This window comes from Coffea arabica, chromosome 3e (genome assembly GCF_036785885.1).
Source record: "Coffea arabica cultivar ET-39 chromosome 3e, Coffea Arabica ET-39 HiFi, whole genome shotgun sequence".
NCBI classification, from domain to species: Eukaryota; Viridiplantae; Streptophyta; class Magnoliopsida; order Gentianales; family Rubiaceae; genus Coffea; species Coffea arabica.
This window is the reverse complement of record NC_092315.1, coordinates 42,721,977-42,738,199: the sequence shown is the minus strand read 5'-3', so window position 1 is coordinate 42,738,199 and position 16,223 is coordinate 42,721,977. Positions and strand designations below refer to the sequence as shown.

The 16,223-nt window shown below is 37.4% G+C and overlaps 1 long non-coding RNA gene across 1 annotated transcript; it reads right to left on the bottom strand.

The window, feature by feature from the left end:
- Positions 1 to 5,780: 5,780 nt before the first annotated feature.
- Positions 5,781 to 8,894, bottom strand: LOC140038734 (uncharacterized). Its single transcript, XR_011842309.1, has 3 exons — positions 8,742 to 8,894; positions 6,640 to 6,702; positions 5,781 to 5,905 (listed from the first exon to the last, which is right to left on the bottom strand). It is a non-coding gene; the product is annotated as an uncharacterized lncRNA (long non-coding RNA).
- Between the last annotated feature and the right edge of the window lie 7,329 nt (positions 8,895 to 16,223).

The window sequence follows — 16,223 nt, the reverse complement described above, 5'->3', positions numbered from 1 at the left end:
CAAAGATGTATTTGGAGAACCACAATCCCTTCCCCCTTCCAAAAACTATGACCATCAAATTCCCTTAGTGCCAAATGCCAAACCATTCAAGCTAGCATCTTATAGGTACCCTCACAACCAAAAAAATGAAATAGAAAGGCAAGTGAAGGACATGCTCAGTAGTGGCATTATTCAGCTTAGCCATAGCCCGTTTGCCTCTCCAGTTCTATTAGTTAAAAAAAGATGGAACTTGGAGATTTTGTGTTGATTACAGACAACTAAATGACCTGACTATCAAAGATAAATTTTCAATACCTATCATTGATGATTTACTCGATGAACTGTTTGGAGCTAAGATCTTCTCCAAGATTGATTTAAGGGCTGGATACCATCAGATCAGAATGCTCCAGACTAACATCCCAAAATCTGCCTTCAAAACTTACCTAGGATTGTATGAGTTCACTGTTATGCCATTTGGTCTTACCAATGCACCTGTAACATTTCAAAGCCTGATGAACCATGTTTTTGAACCTTACCTGAGGAAGTTTGTGTTAGTTTTCTTTGATGACATCCTCATATACAGTTCAGATCCAGACACTCACCTTTTGCACCTCAAAACTTTCCTAGAAACACTCAAAGCTCACTCCCTATTTGCCAAGCTTTCCAAATGCATCTTTGGACAGTCTCAACTAGAATATTTGGGGCATATTATCAGTGGAGATGGAATGCAGGCAGATCCCTCAAAAATCAAGAGCATGGTAGAATGGCCTACCCCTACATCACTAAAGGCATTGAGAGGATTTTTGGGACTCACAGGGTACTACAGGAGGTTTGTGAGGGGATATGGACTCATTGCCAAACCACTCACTGAGTTATTGAAGAAAGAAAACTTCCACTGGAATGAACAAGCTGAGCTAGCCTTTCAAAAACTGAAGTAGCTGATGAGTAGCACACCAGTCCTAACACTTCCTAACTTTTCTTTACCTTTTTCTCTAGAAACATATGCTAGTCAGAAGGCTATTGGTGCAGTCCTAATGCAACAAGAGAGGCCTATTGCCTATCTCAGTCAAGCTCTGGGACCTAAGAATTTGGGACTGTCCATATACGAAAAAGAGTTGTTGTCCCTTATTACAGCTGTGTCCAAGTGGAGGCATTACCTGTTGGGAAGCCACTTCATCATCAAGACAGATCACCAGAGCTTAAAGTACCTATTGGAACAGAAGATAACTACTCCCCTACAATAGAAATGGCTCACTAAGTTATTGGGCCTAGATTATGAAATATAGTACAAGAAAGGAAATGAAAACCTGGTGGCTGATGCACTGTCTAGAAGATGCTATGAAGAGGACAGCTTTACACATAGCATCTCAGTCATGAAACCGGCATGGCTGTCTGAAGTCCTAGAGAGTTACCAAGGGGATGGTTCTATGACTAAGTTGACTGAAGGCCTGACTACTTCACCTGATTCTCTCCCAAATTATTCTTTTGCTGGGAATTTACTCAGGTATAAAGGCAGGATGTACGTTGGTTCCTCAGGGAACTTGAGACAGAAACTGATAGCCTGCTTTCATGACTCTCTCATTGGGGGTCATTCAGGCAACCTGGGGACCTACCAAAGATTAAAGGGACCATTCTTCTGGCCAGGAATGAAAAGAGAAGTAGAACAATGGGTACAACAGTGTGATGTTTGCAAGAGGAGCAAGGTAGAAAATTGCAAGACACCAGGACTGCTACAATCTCTACCTATTCCTGAACAAGCATGGCAGCATATTTCAATGGATTTCATTGAGGGGTTACCTAAATCTCAGGGGTATGAGGGAATGCTAGTTGTCATTGATAGGTTCACCAAGTACTTTCACCTCCTAGCATTACCATCGAAGTATACTGCACAGTCGGTGGCTAACATGTATTTTGAAAACATCTATAAGCTACATGGATTACCCCTGAGCATTGTATCTGATAGGGATAGGCTATTTACCAGCTTGTTCTGGCAGGAGTTGTTTGGGAAGTTAGGCACGGAGCTGCACTACTCTATTGCTTACCATCCCCAAACAGATGGACAGACAAAAAGGTTGAACAGATGTGTGGAGACAAATTTGAGGTGCCTGTGTTTCCAGCAACCCCATAAATGGAAGTCCTTGCTAGCTGCTGCTGAATGGTGGTACAACACCAACCATCACACAGCCTTAAAAATGACTCCCTTCGAGGCTCTGTATGGATATCCACCATCTCAACTAGGCATCAATGCCTTGGGGACTCCAGTAGCGGCTGTGGAGCAATGGCTAGGGGACAGAAGAAAATGGAACGAGCTGCTGAAGGGGAATTTAATCAAAGCACAAAATCGAATGAAACAGTTTGCGGACAAGGACAGGAGTGAAAGGAGTTTCCAAGTGGGAGATTGGGTCTATTTGAAACTGCAACCTTATAGACAATCGTCTGTGGCAGTCAAAAAGAATCTGAAATTGTCTTCAAAATATTATGGACCCTACAAAGTTCTTTAGAAGGTGGGAAATGCAGCCTATAGGTTGGAATTACCTGCTGGCTCCTTGATTCACCCTACCTTCCATGTCTCCTTACTCAAGCCCTCAGCCAAGAATCATGTAGTTACTCAAGAACTACCTTTGACTACTACGGATGGACAGGTTAAAATTGCCCTTGAAAGTGTTATTGCTACTCGTGAAATCATGAGGAAAAGACACAAGGTAACTCAAGTGTTGATCAAATGGTTGAACCTAGGCACTGAAGACTCAACTTGGGAGGATATCACAGTGATACAATCACAATTTCCAGATTTCCAACTCAATCCTAGTGACTAGGATTCTTGAGGGGGAGGTATTGTAATGATCCTAGATATTCTGGATATTTCCTCTAGATATTTTAGATATTCCCTAGTTATTTATAGCTAATAATGTAGTGGCCATGGTTTCCATTTCTGGAAGTCAGTTAGCATATCAGAGAGTTAGTTGGCTAGTTAGTTACTGCACTGCATGCATGCATGCGTGATCGTTCTGTTAAGCATTCTGTTATAGCTAAGGCATGGAAGGATCTAGAGGATGAATCCTGTATGAATATGCCTAAAGGTAAGACGTGAGGGGCATGCTATCAGATACAACAAATTCAGTTCTCTCATTTTCCGCATTTTCTATCTTCCCTCTCAAGTCTCTCTCCCATCTTTCCCTTTCTGCTAACTCCCTCTTCATTTCTTGCTGAAGCAGCCATTACATCATCCAGCACGATTTGTTTAACAAAGTAATCTGCACCAATGTCAAAAAATACATTGAATATGTCACAGATATATTTGATTTGAAAAATATTAGATTTAATAGAGTTACAAAATATATATAAAAGATTACACTGTAATCACAAATCATCAAATCTAACCCAATTGATTACTTTTTAATACACACACACACACATTATATTCACTTTATTTTGTGCACAAATGGACTAGTTCTTTTTGGATGGCTGCTACCGGCATGCTACAGAATTCCTATCCAACCATCCCTTTCATGAGTAAAGGCTAAATTGCAACGAAATCTAAATCCTTTCAAAAGTCTTGGCGTCTTTATGAATTATTTGTAATCGTTATTAAGGTTTGAAAGGACATATAATGCCATATTAGATTCTATCTTTTTCCCCCACCATAAATGCCTTTTGGAATATAAAGTTTACTCCATTTTAGTCCTTTTGGATTAATAGCCTCTGTCGTTAATGAGTATTATCCAGCTGTTGAGCCTTTCATATGTTCATATCTTGAATTGACTTATTTTTTTTTGTTCTAAACAATAAATTGGAAAAATAAATAATACTAAAGAGATGAAGAAAGTCAATAATTATTCTGTCAAAATTACTTATTCTCGCGTTGATTGGATCATGAAGCATTTCATGATTACTTTTGGTATCTGAAGTTTGTGGTAAATTACGTTTCATTGTGTGGTTATTCTTGAATCACTTTCTCTGATAGTGTGACGAAGGTAGTCCACTGTTGACTGTGCAAACGAGCACTTGGAACGTTTTACAAACAACTTATGTTCCCTCAATACTGTCAAGACTATCCTCAGATGTTGCTGGTGTAGCTCTAATGTAGGACTATAGATTAGGATATCATCAAAAAAAACTAGAACAAATTTTCTCAGGTAAGGCTGGAATATCTGATTCATGAGGGACTGAAATGTGGCTGGAGCGTTTCTTAACACAAAAGGCATTACCAAGAACTCATAGTGGCCACAGTGTGTTTGAAATGCAGTTTTGTATGTATCCTTAGGCTTGACCCTGATTTGGTGGTAGCCTGAAGTGAGGTCCAACTTTGATTTGTATTTGGATCCTGCTAGCTCATTGATCAGTTCGTCTACATTAGGTATGGGGTACCTGTCCTTGATGGTCATCTCGTTCAGTCTCCTGTAGTCTACACAAAAATGCCAGGTCCCTTCCTTCTTCTTGACAAGCAGAACTGGGGAGGCAAAAGGATTGTTACTGTGCACTATGATTCCATGCTGCAACATATCCTTAACCTGTTGTTCAATTTCCCTCTTTTGGGAGTGAGGGTATCTGTACGGCTTCATCTTGAAGGGTTGAACCTCAGGTTTTAGTGGTATCTCATGATCTATACTTCTTGCTGGTGGTAACTCAGAGGGTGCTACAAACACATCTGTAAATTCTTCAATGATGCCCTGGACTCCTGCAGGAATGTCATTTCCCTGCATCAGATCACCCTGTCCCAATCTCATGGACATGCACAACTGTCTCTTGTATTCAATGAATGTCCTCAGGTCGCCTCCTCTGATTAGATCTAAGTCACAGTCTTCAGCTTGGCCATGCAAGTGCACTGCTTCCCCTTGATCTTGCAAGAAGATAGTCAGCTTGTGGAAATCAAAAGTGATAGGGCTGAACTGAGTCATCCAGTCCACCCCAAGCACTATGTCCCATCCACTTAGATCCATCACTTTGAGGTCATAACAGAACCTATGCTGATTAATTCCCCATACCACCTTAGGACATATGGCCTTGCTGGTTACACAAGCCCCATTCCCAAAAACCACAGAAAAAGGATTGACTAATTTATAAGGAATATCAAAGGCAATTACCTTCTCACTGCTTATGTAACTATCAGAACTGCCTGTGTCTACCAGTATCAGCATCTCTTCCCCATCTAGTCTTCCTACCAGTGTGATTGTTTTTCGTTTAAGTGCCTCGGACAGTGTGTGTAAGGACATCTCCATGATCTGCCCTGGATTCCCTGTGGTTTCATCCTGCTCTCCCAGTGCATCTTCGAATTCAGATTCTTCTCCCTCATCATTGATCAGGAAGTTCAGATGGCCCAGTTTGCATTGATGTCCCTGCCCAAACTTCTCTCCACACTTGAAGCATAGGCCATGGTTCCTTCTATATTGTATTTCTTGTGCTGAAATTCTTCTAGGTTCTGCTTCAGTAGTTGAAACAGGTCTACCTTTGAAATGAGTATTTCTGAATGAACTAATAGGGGATACTTTGTAGTGTGAAATGTGGTTCAACTGCTGAGATGAACTTTTAGAGATTCCAAACCTGTTCTCTGAGGTAGTCCTTACATTTTCCTTAGAATTTCTGGACTGTAAGTTTGTGACGACCCCACCTCCCCCTAAGGCGAACCAAAGGGTTCGGCAGACCGCCTGCCCAACTCTCGCCGGGACTCACTACAATCTTCAAGTAAATAACAAATTAAACTCCAATATCACATGAAATACTCCACTAAAACATTCATGTACTCTAAAATATAAAAGAACGATTCATGCTTAAATATTACATCCAAGATTTTCAATGTACTTTTACAATACCGAAAGCCCAAAATAATCATAAGTTTTATACTATGGAGTCCCAGAATTAAAGATAACGACTAGTTCTACCCAAAGGGATTGTCACTAATTAAGCCTCAGAACTTCCACTTCCAAACCTGTTAAGGAAAACAAATTGGGGTGAGTAAACGCTCAGGGAGGCCAAGGGAAAAACATGCAAGCATGCGAGCAAAGACACAATATAAAGCAATAACTTGAGTAACAAGTAAATTCGAAACATTTAGCAAGTAAGGAATTTAATCACAATTAAAAAGATACGGGAGCTCTCAGGAGCTAATCCACGCGCGATCCAAGCTCAGGTAGTTGACCCTCCGTCAACTTTCACAGTTATCCATGTAGAACTCCACTTACTACCTCCAGCCACCATGACACCCTCTTGGATCCGTAACCAAACAAGCATGTAGGTGGTATCACTTAACAAGTATACCTAGCAAGACCCCTTATTTGGATCAAGCTATAACACTGCCCAAGGTTCACCAAGTTTCTCGACCAAACCCTTGCCGGCTCGAGTTACAAGGCTAGCCAATGGGTTGGGGCGTCCCCCCCCCCATTCACTTTTGGGTCGATGAGACGAAGCTCCAATCGACAAGATTTGGTCATAGCATTGAGATGGGATGAGCGGTACCTCCCACCCTAAAAGGGCGTGATACATTCTGCCGCTCAATGCTCACGGAAAACACTTTCATTTACATTCACATATAAAACTTATCACTTATCAAGCAAGTAATTTCATGAAAGAGAGGACAAGGGCGGTAAAGTACACCCTACCCTCATTAACTAGCAAGTACGAGAAACATTTCATTTAAACACTTAACATGCACTTGACACTCACCAAAAGTCATGAGAGAGAAAAAGTTAAGCGGCTAAACGGGTTCTTCGGAGTCCTCGTATTCACCTGAGACATGTATAATCACGATCATTCACGTGCATATTCAAGGCCAAGCAAAAATATCAAGTCGTTTTCATGTTTATTGTAAAAATCAGGAAACTGGAGGTTTATGGTAGAAATCTTTAGAAAATCGTAACTTAATATTTACGAGTCCAAAATTTGCATAGTTGATACCGTTGGAAACCTAATTGAAAGGACTAAAACTTTGTAGAAGACACCTTGATGAGATTCCATACGGATTTTGCCCAGTGTTTCCGTCAATAGACTGCTACAGTAAAATGCAGGGCAGGTAAAATTCCATTTTTCCAACGAACTTTAAAAAAACACCAAAAATCACAGAAAATGAGTTAGCTCCTGAAATTTACATGGTTTGTAACCTTATGTGTCTAGTTTAAAAAAAAAAAACAGATGGGACTCGATTTGGAGTGGTATACATGAAAATATAACTTTTTTTTTTCCGAAACTGGTCTGATATTCCAGAAAGCAGATTTCCAGTTTTCACTTTAGCAAGTTCACTCCTTTTTTTTCCTTTGAAGAGCCAATCGGTTTAATCAACCCAAATACACTTAAAATCCATTATTTTGGCACAACTTTAACTCAAATAAAAGCTCCAAAAATCTGAAATTTTGTCCCAAAAATTTCGGCCAACATGAAAGATTCAAAACAAAAATTTTTCCTCTTGCTATACTTAAACACACACAAGTTCATCTATCCAAATTAAGGAATATCTGGCAATAATTAACAAGCCAAACATGTAATAAAGCAAGATTTATCACATATATGCATCTAAAGCTCAATATACCTCCAGACCTCTACCTATCATCAAGCCAAAAACAAGAAAGCAATTAAAATCCTCAAGCTAGTCACCCCGAACAAATGCTCAAGGGGTTCAGCCACAATAATCACAATAATCACCTCAAACCAAGCGTCCAGTAACCACATTGACCACATAAACACATTCGTAAATAGGTCACTCAAATAGTGAAAAGTCACATGTCCTTTGGCGAGTGTGATAACGTACACACTCACCTAATAAGAAAGTACAGTTCGTAAATCCATTTACCAAATCCTTTTAGGAATTTAAGCACAACTCGAGCTACACTTATCGGATTGAAACAAAAAATATACCGTTTCGAAGCTAAGACATAGATCTACCATTCTTGTGAAGACATCTCAACCCAGTTCTCACCCTAACTAGATCAAATTTACCGAAATAGCCCAAGTTTCTTGGTTCAATTCTCACTGACACAATTACTGATAGTCCTGATTCAGTTAATCTTAACTCAGCACACACAACTCCGATTCAGGTGATTCCAAAGCCATTTCAAAGCTAAGATACAAGGCTACAATTCTTAAGAAGACATTGACAACCAATTCAGTAATATTCCCGGTCAAACTAACCAATTACAGAGGCTGATTATCATTTCTGATAGAAACAGGGTAGCAGGGGCAATTTTGTCATTTCACAGGATACCCAGCTCCGATTGAGCTGAAACTTTACAGGCATAATTTAAACTCAATTCTCTACAACTTTCATGTTATGTGCTAAGGCTAATTCAGCCCCAAACATTTTCGAATAATCACAGAAATTTCGGACCGTACTCTCATTTGAAATTTCCAGGTTTGAAACCTTCTTTTGGAACCATTTTGCAACGCCATTTGAAGGGGTTTTTTTTTTTTTTTTGTAAGAGAAAATGACAGCTTAAAGCTTAAATTTTTAGCTCCCAAATCAATCTTTAAATTTGTGAAAACACAGCCAAGAAAAATAGAGAAAACAGAAACCATTTTGGTCCCCCCTCTCTCTCTCTCCCCCTCTTTCTCCCGATTTCTGTTAAGGTTCTTCCCTTCCAAAGTTCAAGCCACAACTCCAAATATTCACACATATACCAATCAAAAATCATGCTAGCAACAAAGATCATCCATTTGTGGGAATCCCAAGAGCCCGTACATTAACCAAATCCAACAAGAATTCAACCCAATGAAGTTTCAAGATTCACTCTTCAAGAGATAACATGAAAGCTCTAGCTTTTGGGTTAGAGAACTACCTCAGGTTCTAACTGATTTTCCCAAGGCTAGGATGTCCAATCTTCACCACGAAGAGATCTCTTTCCTTCTCCAAGAATCTGGCCAGCCACCACAAAGAGCTCCTCTCGGTTTCTCCCTCTCATTCTCTCGGCTAGAACAACAACAAAAAAAAAAGGAGATGGAGTGAAGCTAGAAGTTGGTTGGTCATGGAGTTTGAGTTGAGGAAGAAGAAGATAGAGCTTTGGCTGGAAAGAGGGAGAGAGTGTGTGAGGGTGGTCGGCTGATAAGGGAAGAAGAAAAGGAATTAAAGGTTTGAAAAATTGATAGCATTATATTGGGAAGAGAAGGATAGGACTTAAAGCCCTATTTTAAGGATCATGTCCCATCTTACATATTAATGTCTTAAGAGTAAATTTAGTGGGGATGAAAGTGATTATCTTGGCTAATGAGGGAGGGGGATTCTCGACTATAATAAGGAAGAAAGGAAAAGAAATTGAAGTGAATTGGAGGAAATTAAATGGAAGAAACAATGGCAAGATTAAAACTTAGTTTTAGCGGAAATTGTCCAACTTTGACCAATGCTTATGTTCCACTTAAATTTGTCCACTACACTTTTCTTATCTATCTTAGTTCTATCTCATTTATAATTCTTTAAAAGCTACTCATAGACTAATCTTTCACCAAAGTTAAATTCCTCGACACGGCTCAAAAACTAAACTTAGCACTAGTCGGTCAAACATTTGAATTTTGTTCGAATGAAAATCATTTAATTATGAAAATGTGAACTATGCACATAAAGATCATGTAATTTTATATAAATACATAATATAGTTATTTTCACATTTATTATTTAACTTTTCAAAAAATATATATATAAAATAAATAAAACAATAAAATAAATAAATGAAATAGTAATAATAATAATAATATTAAAATAATAAATTTTGAGGCCCTCATATCCTTCCCTCCTTAAAATAATTTCGTCCTCGAAATTTACTTTGTTTTTTCTCGACTAAATCAAATGACTCAATCATGTAGTTCAAAACTCGAGTACAAAGATATATTTTCTATAAAAGGTTTCACTCACCAAATGGTTGTACTCAAATTGTCCAAAATTATTTACTAGTATTCGATTTTCAAAATTAACAATTTTAGAAATGATCCAGTTTCTTTTGTCCCAAAACGGCCAACTGAAAATCTTATTTGTTCGAGGAAAGCTTTTTCACGTACCTTTCGTAACCAAACTAATAACAGGATATCAAATACACATTTGGAAAAATTGTGGTCTATATATATATAAATAAAATGGCTATTCGAATGGAAGACAAGAAGAAAAGAAATTGGTTCTGATCTTGATAGTCAAAATTTCTAAATGCATTCGACTTTTGGTAAGAAGTTTAACATTTGTTATTTGGACGTTTGATCAAGAAAAATCATTTAACCCCACAAATCACTTTTGAGAATAAAATGCTTTTAAGAAAATAAGCAGACATGCAGGTTCATATTTACTTAAACTTCGGTCCAACGCCTCTACTCTTCACACCTAATCTGAGAATTAGCTTTTATGCCACATAAAACTTAACTATTTACTCTCCAATTCACGACCAATATTCATTCTTATTTCTAAGAAAAGGTCCAAACCCAAACTCTGCCTGATTTTCAATTTTTATGCGAGTTCAGAGTATATACATTTGTATAAATATTTTTTTTTTTGTAAAAAGGAACAACAAGTAATTGGATATATACACAGTAATGGTTAAGCAAAAATTGAAAGGACTTTCATTCCATCCAGGTCACACCACAAATAATGAATACAAAACTTGGAAGTTCAAATATTCGTACAAGTTTAAAACATGCCTATAGGGCCAATCACAAGATATATGTAAAGTAATCATTAAGTTCACAAGGGAGAACCTTACTAGTTACTCAACTAGGTCAATCCATCAAAATACCAATAGATCTCATCTCCTCGTTCGGTTTCGACTTAGATCAAGTACTAGGATCCCATTGGATTATACAAAACTATCTATCAATCTCTCCTTCTATTATCTGTATAACTCTTTTAACGGTTTCGAACCATTAATATCCTTTGACGAGTTAATCTTAACTTTTTCTCGTGTCTCTTTTCAAGTTCAAATCGGATCAATATTTTCATATTTAAGGTCGTAAGGTTTAAAAGGACACTTTTATTTCAAACTAAAATTGTCTGTATTTTTAAGTTCCATAAATCCAAAAATCACCAGTCCTATACCATTCAAAAGTTCTACATTTGTCCCAAAAGGCATCCTTTCAAGATTAAATTTGTAAATAAATGGATCTTGACCTTAAACTACAGCTTTAACAAATAGGAAAAGCAAGAATGGATTTGACATTTCATTTATCGTAGGAAAATTTCCGATGCTCATAGAATTTAAGAAAATTTGAAAATTTTACACGGTGAAAAGAGCCATTGTCAACTTTTAAATCTAATAAACGAAACTAAATTTTGGATTTTTTTTATGATATATGTATATGTATATATGTGTATATATATATATATATATTACACCAATGCATCACAAATTTTAAAACTGTACGGTGTTCCTTTTTGGAAAAATTTTTAGCAAAACCAGGTTTAAAAATTATTTCCTTTCAACTTCAAATTTCATTTTCAAGAATCAACGTTTAAAATATTAAGCAAAATTTTGCCAATGATTTGTAAGAAAACAGGGCTAAAGGTAACTAAACATGTTCGGCCAGCAGAGATACTACCAAAAATTTTCACCGATCCTATCATCACTTTCCTATTATAATTCATCAATCTCATGAATTAACCACAATATCCAATAATCAACATATATCAAGCTCTCTTATCTTATCCGCCAAGATTCACCACAATTTTACACTATGAAGCATAGAGAATTCCCGAGGCATCTAGCCTAGTAATCAAAGTCCAAGGAATATCTTCCATAACCCAAGCTCAATTAACCGGGAATCATTGAATTTAACCATAAACTTGTAAATCTAATGAGTTCAAACACCTATCTCATCCAAAACTCCAACCCTAATTATAACAAGTCTTAGATCTCCAAAGTTTACCATAAATTTTGTCACACTCGCACTAAATGAAACTTCTTAATAACAGCTTATCTTATCCACTAGTTTACCTCCTTGCAGTTACTCTTTTTTTTTTCTTTAATTATAATAATTCAATATATACTCCACTAGTTATCTCTTTGTCATCATTCACTAACCCTCAACTTTATTTCCCAATTATCTTCCACGCTTTGGGGTTTGCCTGGCCCCTCTGGCCCACAGTCTCGATCCTTTCTACCCTTTATTTCTAATTCTTACGGAGGACCAAAAATAATAAATAAATAAATAACTAATAGATGGATAACTCTAGTAAATGAATAAATATATAAATATATAAATCTAAATATGTCCAATGAAGGAAAAATGGAATTTAAAACTTGAAAAGCAATCAAAGCACACTTCATATTTTCACAGGAACAGTCAATAGATCAGATGACATACAAATCAATTTTTTTTTTTATGAACAAGGTCATACAAGAGGGAGAACAATCAACCAAAATGAGAGCATGTCATTGCATGAGTCGATAATGAAAATAAAACTTTGCATGTGTACTACCAAACAAATTAACAAGTCAACATGATCAGGTATAGAATTTATAGCATTCAAATACTTCAAAAGGGAACAAATATCATGCTTAACAAAATATACAGGCCAAAGCACAAGCATCACCCCAACTATCATAAACAAAAGGTATAAAAGGTCGTGCTCCATAGTCTAGCTTGCAACTGAGCGAGGGGGCTTAATTCCCTTAGGTAAGGCCAACCTCATTTTGAACATTAGAGCTACATCAACTATCTTTTCAATTAAAGTTCCGCATTCCATCATAATATCTATCCTTTAACAAGCACGAGTCACCACATACTTAACTAGGTACTACAAAAGGTAGGCCTTCCAAATTCCAAGACATAATTGCAGTCATGTTCCCAAGGCAAGAACAAGGTATATCAACTCTAAAATATATCTAGTGGCAACGATCAAGCACTAAAGGTTATCCCAAACAAATTAATCATTTATTTCCCCATAAGTCCTTAAATCAAGAACGCCTCCTAGCAAATGCCATTATTCAAGAAATTTACTTACTATCTTTTAAATAGTGTTTAATCTCTTACAATCTTCTTCTCTCTTGCTAGTCTAGCACAATAATCCTCAATTATTGAATCTTAATAACCATCGAAACCACAATTGCTCACTACTTCACTTTTTCACTTAACATTCAAACGAACCCGAATCCCACTGTGTGGCATCCTCAACTTTTAGAACTTAGGATACACTACAGAGATCTGAAACCTAGAGCTCTGATACCAACTATGACGACCCCACCTCCCCCTAAGGCGAACCAAAGGGTTCGGCAGACCGCCTGCCCAACTCTCGCCGGGACTCACTACAATCTTCAAGTAAATTACAAATTAAACTCCAATATCACATGAAATACTCCACTAAAACATTCATGTACTCTAAAATATAAAAGAACAATTCATGCTTCTATATTACATCCAAGATTTTCAATGTACTTTTACAATACCGAAAGCCCAAAATAATCATAAGTTTTACACTATGGAGTCCCAGAATTAAAGATAACGACTAGTTCTACCCAAAGGGATTGTCACTAATTAAGCCTCAGAACTTCCACTTCCAAACCTGTTAAGGAAAACAAATTGGGGTGAGCTGACGCTCAATGAGGCCAAGGGAAAAACATGCAAGCATGCGAGCAAAGACACAATATAAAGCAATAACTTGAGTAACAAGTAACTTCGAAACATTTAGCAAGTAAGGAATTTAATCACAATTAAAAGGATACGAGAGCTCTCAGGAGCTAATCCACGCGCTATCCAAGCTCAGGTAGTTGACCCTCCGTCAACTTTTACAGTTATCCATGTAGAACTCCACTTACTACCTCCAGCCACCATGACACCCTCTTGGATCCGTAACCAAACAAGCTTGTAGGTGGTATCACTTAACAAGGATACCTAGCAAGACATCTTATTTGGATCAAGTTATAACACTGCCTAAGGTTCACCAAGTTTCTCGACCAAGCCCTTGCCGGCTCGAGTTACAAGGCTAGCCAATGGGTTGGGGCATCCCCCCCCCCATTCACTTTTGGGTCGATGAGACGAAGCTCCAATCGACAAGATTTGGTCATAGCATTGAGACGGGATGAGCGGTACCTCCAACCCTAAAAGGGTGTGATACATTCTGCTGCTCAATGCTCACGGAAAACACTTTCATTTACATTCACATGTAACACTTATCACTTATCAAGCAAGCAATTTCATGAAATAGAGGACAAGGGCGGTAAAGTACACTCTACCCTCATGAACTAGCAAGTACGAGAAACATTTCATTTAAACACTTAACATGCATTTGACACTCACCAAAAGTCATGAGAGAGAAAAAGTTAAGCGGCTAAACGGGTTCTTCGGAGTTCTCGTATTCACCTGAGACATGTATAATCACGATCATTCACGTGCATATTCAAGGCCAAGCAAAAATATCAAGTCGTTTTCATGTTTATTGTAAAAATCAGGAAACTGGAGGTTTATGGTAGAAATCTTTAGAAAATCGTAACTTAATATTTACGAGTCCAAAATTTGCATAGTTGATACCGTTGGAAACCTAATTGAAAGGGCTAAAACTTTGTAGAAGACACCTTGATGACATTCCATACGAATTTTGCCCAGTGTTTCCGTCAATAGACTGCTACAGTAAAATGCAGGGCAGGTAAAATTCCGTTTTTCCAACGGACTTTAAAAAAACACCAAAAATCACAGAAAATGAGTTAGCCCCTGAAATTTACATGATTTGTAACCTTATGTGTCTAGTTTCAAAAAAAAAAAACAAATGGGACTCGATTTGGAGTGGTATACATGAAAATATAACTTTTTTTTCCGAAACTGGTCTGTTGTTCCAGAAAGCAGATTTCCAGTTTTCACTTTAGCAAGTTCACTCCTTTTTTTTCCTTTGAAGAGCCAATCGGTTTAATCAACCCAAATACACTTAGAATCCATTATTTTGGCACAACTTTAACTCAAATAAAAGCTCCAAAAATCTGAAATTTTGTCCCAAAAATTTCGGCCAACATGAAAGATTCAAAACAAAAATTTTTCCTCTTGCTATACTTAAACACACACAAGTTCATCTATCCAAATAAAGGAATATCTGGCAATAATTAACAAGCCAAACATGTAATAAAGCAAGATTTATCACATATATGCATCTAAAGCTCAATATACCTCCAGACCTCTACCTATCATCAAGCCAAAAACAAGAAAGCAATTAAAATCCTCAAGCTAGTCACCCCGAACAAATGCTCAAGGGGTTCAGCCACAATAATCACAATAATCACCTCAAACCAAGCGTCCAGTAACCACATTGACCACATAAACACATTGGTAAATAGGTCACTCAAATAGTGAAAAGTCACATGTCCTTTGGCGAGTGTGATAACGTACACACTCACCTAATAAGAAAGTACAGTTCGTAAATCCATTTACCAAATCCTTTTAGGAATTTAAGCACAACTCGAGCTACACTTATCGGATTGAAACAAAAAATATACCGTTTCGAAGCTAAGACATAGATCTACCATTCTTGTGAAGACATCTCAACCCAGTTCTCACCCTAACTAGATCAAATTTACCGAAATAGCCCAAGTTTCTTGGTTCAATTCTCACTGACACAATTACTGATAGTCCTGATTCAGTTAATCTTAACTCAGCACACACAACTCCGATTCAGGTGATTCCAAAGCCATTTCAAAGCTAAGATACAAGGCTACAATTCTTAAGAAGACATTGACAACCAATTCAGTAATATTCCCGGTCAAACTAACCAATTACAGAGGCTGATTATCATTTCTGATAGAAACAGGGTAGCAGGGGCAATTTTGTCATTTCACAGGATACCCAGCTCCGATTGAGCTGAAACTTTACAGGCATAATTTAAACTCAATTCTCTACAACTTTCATGTTATGTGCTAAGGCTAATTCAGCCCCAAACATTTTCGAATAATCACAGAAATTTCGGACCGTACTCTCATTTGAAATTTCCAGGTTTGAAACCTTCTTTTGGAACCATTTTGCAACGCCATTTGAAGGGGTTTTTTTTTTTTTTTTTGTAAGAGAAAATGACAGCTTAAAGCTTAAATTTTTAGCTCCCAAATCAATCTTTAAATTTGTGAAAACACAGCCAAGAAAAATAGAGAAAACAGAAACCATTTTGGTCCCCCCTCTCTCTCTCTCCCCCTCTTTCTCCCGATTTCTGTTAAGGTTCTTCCCTTCCAAAGTTCAAGCCACAACTCCAAATATTCACACATATACCAATCAAAAATCATGCTAGCAACCAAGATCATACATTTGTGGGAATCCCAAGAACCCGTACATTAACCAAATCCAACAAGAATTCAACCCAATGAAGTTTCAAGATTCAC